General features: G+C 53.6%; 1 protein-coding gene across 2 annotated transcripts in view; it reads right to left on the bottom strand.

Annotated features, from left to right (window-relative positions):
* SPATA13 (spermatogenesis associated 13) overlaps positions 1-5,151 on the bottom strand; it is a 134,249-nt gene extending 129,098 nt beyond the window's left edge. For both annotated transcript variants that reach the window (XM_040340509.1, XM_040340510.1), the window contains exon 1: positions 5,014-5,151. The gene's annotated coding sequence lies outside the window, so the exon portion shown is untranslated. The remainder of the gene's footprint in view (positions 1-5,013) is intronic.
* Between the last annotated feature and the right edge of the window lie 3,160 nt (positions 5,152-8,311).

Here is an 8,311-nt window from a genome sequence, read left to right as displayed (position 1 = left end):
CGAGCACAATATATTACTAGGGAAAAATGTATTAATAGTTATACTCATATCGGCGCAAAATACTGACCGGGAAAGCAGATTTTTTTTTTTTTATTACTCAAGAATACGCAACGCTTGTTTACAATGTACACACAAGCACGTAAACAATGGGCTGCAGTGTGCAAAAGGCCTTAAAGTGATGGCAAACTCTGGGCCATATTCTTAAACAAGTTACACCGGTGTATCTACTGATACACCGGCGTAATTCGAAATTCCCGCCGGCGTATCATTGTTTTGTATTTACATAACAATATACGCCGGATTTAGGCTAGGATCCGACTAGTGTAAGACACTTACACTGTCGGATCCTAAATGTAATTCTCCGCCGGCCGCTAGGTGGCGTTTACGTCTCATTTGTTTATGCAAATGAGCCCAATACGCCGATTCCCGAACGAATTTGCGTCGCGTAACCGTCGCTTACGTCGTTTGCGTAGGCGTAAGGTTACCCCTACTATATGAGGGGTAACCTTACGCCAGTCCCACGTAGGCCATGTTAAATATGGCGTCGGGTCCGCGTCGTGTTTTCCCGTCGGGTACGTCGTTTTACTAAGTCGTTCTTGAATACGACTTTACGTCAGTGACGCACACGTCGGCGTCATTGACGTTTTACGCCGAGAACTGGAGCATGCGCACTGGGCTATTTTAAGCCCGGTGCATGCGCAGTTCGTTAGAATCGGGGGCGCGCTTAATTTAAATAGAAGCCGCCCCCTTGGATTTACGCGGGGATACGCCGGGCCAATTACACTACGCCGCCCCAAACTACGGAGCAAGTGTTTGGGGAATACAGCACTTGCTCCTGTAGGTTGGGGCGGCGGAGTGTAAATGGCTTACGCGCCGCCTACTTTCTACAAGAATATGGCCCTCTGTATTTACCTAATCCTTACCCCTGGCTTAAATGATACCGCCCAAACATGCATATTCTAGGGAGCAGACGTTGGTGACGTCACCCACGCATGCGCTCTGAAGGAACGGCGTACCTGTGCCATTCCTTCAGAGCTCTGGAGCACGGGCATGACTCTCGCTCACATGTACGGGAGTGACGTCATGGCGGCTCAGCCATTCAAGCGGCCGCAGCCCACGAAACACAGAAGGAAGACTGGGTGAAGATGGAAGACTCTGCAGTGGTGAAAGCGCGATACTGGAGGGCTTCATTTTAAGGCAATTCTTTTGTAATGTGCTAGTATGCAATGCATACTAGCACATTATGCCTTTACCTTGTAGGGGGAGCTTACTACTGCTTTAAAACACATCTGCTCGTACTTCTTCAAATTAAAAGGAGGGGGTTTAATAATGAAAAATTTGATTTTTGTTTTGTTTTTTTGTGTAAATATTTATGCTTTTTCTGCATGCAAAAATCAACATCGCCATACGCAAGTTCTATGTGTTATACCAGAAGCTACAAATCACGGAAAAATGATGCGACCATTTCTAATGTGTGATCTCTGGTGGTGATATGCAATGCCTCCTGAGTGTATATGGGGATCTGTTGGAAGGATTGTCAGATTCGAGATCTCTGATCCCATGTAATGTATGACCTCCTCCATAGAGTGTATATGGGGATCTGTTGGAAGGATTGTCAGATTCGGGATCTCTGATCCCATGTAATGTATGACCTCCTCCATAGAGTGTATATGGGGATCTGTTAGAAGGATTGTCAGATTCGGGATCTCTGATCCCATGTAATGTATGACCTCCTCCATAGAGTGTATATGGGGATCTGTTGGAAGGATTGTCAGATTCGGGATCTCTGATCCCATGTAATGTATGACCTCCTCCATAGAGTGTATATGGGGGGGATCTGTTGGAAGGATTGTCAGATTCGGGATCTCTGATCCCATGTAATAAATGACCTCCTCCATAGAGTGTATATGGGGGGGATCTGTTGGAAGGATTGTCAGATTCGGGATCTCTGATCCCATGTAATAAATGACCTCCTCCATAGAGTGTATATGGGGGGGATCTGTTGGAAGGATTGTCAGATTCGGGATCTCTGATCCCATGTAATAAATGACCTCCTCCATAGAGTGTATATGGGGGGGATCTGTTGGAAGGATTGTCAGATTCGGGATCTCTGATCCCATGTAATGTATGACCTCCTCCATAGAGTGTATATGGGGGGGATCTGTTGGAAGGATTGTCAGATTCGGGATCTCTGATCCCATGTAATGTATGACCTCCTCCATAGAGTGTATATGGGGGGGATCTGTTGGAAGGATTGTCAGATTCGGGATCTCTGATCCCATGTAATAAATGACCTCCTCCATAGAGTGTATATGGGGGGGATCTGTTGGAAGGATTGTCAGATTCGGGATCTCTGATCCCATGTAATGTATGACCTCCTCCATAGAGTGTATATGATGATCTGTTGGAAGGACTGTCCGATTCGGGATCTCTGATCCCATGTAATGTAATGCCTCCTCCATAGAGTGTATATGGGGGGGGGGGGTCTGTTGGAAGGACTGTCCGATTAGGGATCTCTGGTGATCTGTAAAGCCTGCCCCCCGGAGTATACTAGAGGAGCGCAGTCTCTGGTGCTCTTTGTCTGCGGTTTCCAGGCTAATCTGTGAACTTGTAGACGGGACAAACAGGAAGTGAAGCCCCCATAGCAACCACATGAGCTGTGAAGGAGTACCATGCATCAGCGGGGGGGGGGGCACACTTGAATGGTTTGAGTTAACAAGCTTTCCCAGGCTGAACGAGTCTTCAATCCCCCGTGTCTCCATGAATCCTAAACAGATTAACCAAGCGTCTATCACCGATGCTACGGATACCGCGCACTTCACCCCATACATTATACAATCATAGCAAGCGACTGTTGATTAATAGTACTGATGATTAATCCACCTGTATGTGCACCAATCAGATAAAGCCAATCTCCCTGATAAGATACACAGGCCAGTGTGAGGATAGTAGGGACAGCACTGAACGGGTCTCTCCCGCCCCCGTCCAGAACCTGATCGTTAGATCGAGCCAAAGACAATTTTTAGATCTCAATCGCCAAGACAGATGCAGGTAACAAATGACATTCCCTGCTGAAAACATCAACATCTCCCTATAGCTCTGATATTTACCAACGAGACGATCTCTAATGGTGGCCACACACGCTTGGATTTGTTTTTTTATATGACCAAGTCGATCAATCATTTATGATTGGAAGTTAGGATCATGTCTTTATTATAGATTAACATTCCCTTCCCTGTGTGTGACATGGCGACCAAATCGGTTGTCAGCCATAGATGGATTGTCCCTATCAGAGAAGATCGATTGGAAAATAAAAGTGTGTATGGTCATCACAAAGGAAAAGGAAATTCATCTATTTCCCAACATAATGAGGCTCTCTGATGGTTACCAAGTATCCAAACATGTAATATACTGCAGCTGAGCGCTGCTTAGATTCCTTCTCTTGTCACCTGGTGATCCTGCCAATAACACACTTCCTGTACTGTGTGACAACGCTCACTCACTGTATCTATGGAGGGGCAGTGTTGTCACCCTACAATGACCCCATACACACTATTAGATTTTCTCCCGGTTTACCAAATCCATGCAGTGCAAGGGCTGCCTGATTGCATACACATTGGAACTCTTAAGCTTTGACCTCATATTAGATGGTTTTGGTCAATCTGAACACAAACAAATAAAATTATATAGTGTGTATGGGGTCTGATGCCCGCCCCCCCCCCCCCCCCCCGGTAGTTTGTAGTTCACAGAAAATCAGAGAACCTGGTCTGAGATCTCAGCGCAGTGCGGTCAGGACGTTTGCTGGTGGGATCAGCAGGAAAAAGGAATTGGCATGACATAAGAAAACGAATACAATGATCACATTGAAGGACAGATAAACTGCACCATATTATATTTTAATGGTTGCATTTAGATATCCTTTATAGGAGAAGGATAGTGATTGGTCCACAGGTGACACCCCCCCCCCCCTTTATCAGCAATCAGACGGCAGTCCTCATACATCCCTAGTGACAGATCTGCCTGTCTATGTCCCCCTCCCATATGGGATATACAATCTTCAGGATCCTATGTGCCATCTGTATAGAAGACAGACAGATTCTGCTGGTATGTATAGTATCTGATCAGTCCATAGGGGGGGGGGGGGCACTGTCCTGTGATCAGTCCATACGGGGGGGGGGGGTCTGTCTGGTGATCAATCCATAGGGGGGGTCCCTGTCCTGTGATCAGTCCATAGGGGGGGGGGTCCCTGTCCTGTGATCAGTCCATACAGGGGGGGTCCCTGTCCTGTGATCAGTCCATACAGGGGGGGTCCCTGTCCTGTGATCAGTCCATACAGGGGGGGTCCCTGTCCTGTGATCAGTCCATAGGGGGGGGGGTCCCTGTCCTGTGATCAGTCCATATACAGGTGGGGGGGGTCCCTGTCCTGTGATCAGTCCATACAGGGGGGTCCCTGTCCTGTGATCAGTCCATATGCAGGTGGGGGGGGGGTCCCTGTCCTGTGATCAGTCCATAGTGGGGGGGGGGGGGGGGTTCCTGTCTGGTGATCAGTCCATAGGGGGGGGGGGGTGTGTCCCTGTCCTGTGATCAGTCCATACAGGTGGGGGGGGTCCCTGTCCTGTGATCAGTCCATACGGGGGGGGGTCCCTGTCCTGTGATCAGTCCATACGGGGGGGGGGTCCCTGTCCTGTGATCAGTCCATACGGGGGGGGGGGGGTCCCTGTCCTGTGATCAGTCCATACGGGGGGGGGGGGGGGGCCCTGTCCTGTGATCAGTCCATACGGGGGGGGGGTCCCTGTCCTGTGATCAGTCCTTCCAATAGGAGAGCCTTCTCCCAGTAACAGGTGTATGACCCGCCCGGTGTGCCCCGACTCCCCATCCCTATGATGGGGATGAATGATGAGGATCCCCCGTAGTACGATGATCGGTGAGCCCTGTATACACCCCGCACAGTGTGATCGGCCGATATACAGACACAGGGCGGTGTGGGGACGATCTCCCTGTCTGGGATCCTACCTGTTCCGGCGATGCAGATCGGATGTGTGGGGGCGGCGGTCCGGCTACAGGTCCCCCGGGCGGACGGAGACATGAGAGCCGAGCGCAACCCTCCGCCCGGATCAGAGAACACCGGCTATACGGAGCACAGCTCAGCATCGGAGAGCCGGGAGGGCGGGGCCTGGGCACAGGGGCGGGGCTGTGCGAGTCTACACTCTGATCGGAATCAACAGCAGGTACCCCGGCCAGACCCTACAGACAATGCACCCGACCCCCCGATCACACACAGCATGTACCCCACAGACACAGTGCACCCCCCGATCACACACAGCATGTACCCCACAGACACTGTGCACCCCCCGATCACACACAGCAGGTACCCCAGACACCCCACAGTGCACCCCCCGATCACACACAGCATGTACCCCAGACACCCCACAATGCACCCCCCGATCACACACAGCAGGTACCCCGGCCAGACCCTACAGACAGTGCACCCCCCGATCACACACAGCATGTACCCCAGACACCCCACAATGCACCCCCCGATCACACACAGCAGGTACCCCGGCCAGACCCTACAGGCAGTGCACCCCCCGATCACACACAGCAGGTACCCCGGCCAGACCCTACAGACAGTGCACCCCCCGATCACATAGCATGTACCCCAGACACCCCACAGTGCATCCCCCGATCACACAGCATGTACCCCAGACACCCCACAGTGCACCCCCCGATCACACACAGCAGGTACCCCGGCCAGACCCTACAGACAGTGCACCCCCCGATCACACACAGCAGGTACCCCGACCAGACCCTACAGACAGTGCACCCCCCGATCACACACAGCAGGTACCCCACAATGCACCCCCAGATAACACACAGCATGTACCCCACAGACACAGTGCACCCCACGATCACACGCAGCAGATACCCCAGACACCCCACAGTGCACCCCCCGATCACACACAGCAGGTACCCCGGCCAGACCCTACAGACAGTGCACCCCCCGATCACACACAGCAGATACCCCAGACACCCCACAGTGCACCCCCCGATCACACACAGCAGGTACCCCGGCCAGACCCTACAGACAGTGCACCCGACCCCCCGATCACACACAGCAGGTAACCCACAATGCACCCCCCGATCACACACACCATGTACCCCACAGACACAGTGCACCCCCCGATCACACGCAGCAGATACCCCAGACACCCCACAATGCACCCCCCGATCACACAGCATGTACCCCAGACACCCCACAGTGCACCCCCCGATCACACAGCAGGTACCCCGGCCAGACCCTACAGACAGTGCACTTCCCGATCACACACAGCAGATACCCCAGACACCCCACAGTGCACCCCCGATCACACACAGCAGGTACCCCAGACACCCCACAGTGCACCCCCCGATCACACACAGCAGGTACACCAGACACCCCAAAGTGCACCCCCCGATCACAAACAGCAGATACCCCAGACACCCCACAGTGCACCCCCCCGATCACACACAGCAGGTACCCCAGACACCCCACAGTGCACCACCCCCCCGATCACACACAACAGGTACCCCAGACACCCCACAGTGCACCCCTATCACACAGCATGTACCCCACAGACACAGTGCACCCCCTGATCACACAGCGTGTACCCCACAGACACAGTGCACCCCCCTGATCACACAGCTTGTACCCCACAGACACAGTGCACCCCCCGATCACACAGCATGTACCCCACAGACACAGTGCACCCCCCTGATCACACAGCTTGTACCCCACAGACACAGTGCATCCCCCCTGATCACACAGCATGTACCCCACAGACACAGTGCACCCCCCTGATCACACAGCATGTACCCCACAGACACAGTGCACCCCCCTGATCACACAGCATGTACCCCACAGACACAGTGCACCCCCCGATCACACAGCATGTACCCCACAGACACAGTGCACCCCCCTGATCACACAGCATGTACCCCACAGACACATTGCACCCCCCAAACACACAGCATGTACCCCACAGACACAGTGCACCCCCTTGATCACACAGCTTGTACCCCACAGACACAGTGCACCCCCCTGATCACACAGCATGTACCCCACAGACACAGTGCACCCCCCTGATCACACAGCATGTACCCCACAGACACAGTGCACCCTCTTGATCACACAGCATGTACCCCACAGACACAGTGCACCCCCCTGATCACACAGCATGTCCCCCACAGACACAGTGCACCCCCCTGATCACACAGCTTGTACCCCACAGACACAGTGCACCCCCCCTGATCACACAGCATGTCCCCCACAGACACAGTGCACCCCCCTGATCACACAGCATGTCCCCCACAGACACAGTGCACCCCCTGATCACACAGCATGTACCCCACAGACACAGTGCACCCCCTGATCACACAGCATGTACCCCACAGACACAGTGCACCCCCCCTGATCACACAGCATGTACCCCACAGACACAGTGCACCCCCCTGATCACACAGCATGTACCCCACAGACACAGTGCACCCCCCCTGATCACACAGCATGTACCCCACAGACACAGTGCACCCTCTTGATCACACAGCATGTACCCCACAGACACAGTGCACCCCCCTGATCACACAGCTTGTACCCCACAGACACAGCGCACCCCCCCTGATCACACAGCATGTCCCCCACAGACACAGTGCACCCCCCCTGATCACACAGCATGTCCCCCACAGACACAGTGCACCCCCCCTGATCACACAGCATGTCCCCCACAGACACAGTGCACCCCCCTGATCACACAGCATGTCCCCCACAGACACAGTGCACCCCCTGATCACACAGCATGTACCCCACAGACACAGTGCACCCCCCTGATCACACAGCATGTACCCCACAGACACAGTGCACCCCCCGATCACACAGCATGTACCCCACAGACACAGTGCACCCCCCCTGATCACACAGCATGTCCCCCACAGACACAGTGCACCCCCCTGATCACACAGCATGTACCCCACAGACACAGTGCACCCCCCTGATCACACAGCATGTACCCCACAGACACAGTGCACCCCCCGATCACACAGCATGTACCCCACAGACACAGTGCACCCCCCTAATCACACAGCATGTACCCCACAGACACAGTGCACCCCCGATCACACAGCATGTACCCCACAGACACAGTGCACCCCCCGATCACACAGCATGTACCCCACAGACACAGTGCACCCCCCGATCACACAGCATGTACCCCACAGACACAGTGCCTAGAAGGTACTGGAGAGGCGGGGCAGCCATAATCTTGGGATTTTTAGAATA

Source organism: Rana temporaria, chromosome 2 (genome assembly GCF_905171775.1).
Source record: "Rana temporaria chromosome 2, aRanTem1.1, whole genome shotgun sequence".
NCBI classification, from domain to species: domain Eukaryota; kingdom Metazoa; phylum Chordata; class Amphibia; order Anura; family Ranidae; genus Rana; species Rana temporaria.
The sequence above is the reverse complement of the archived record's forward strand: the minus strand, read 5'-3'. Positions and strand labels throughout refer to the sequence as shown.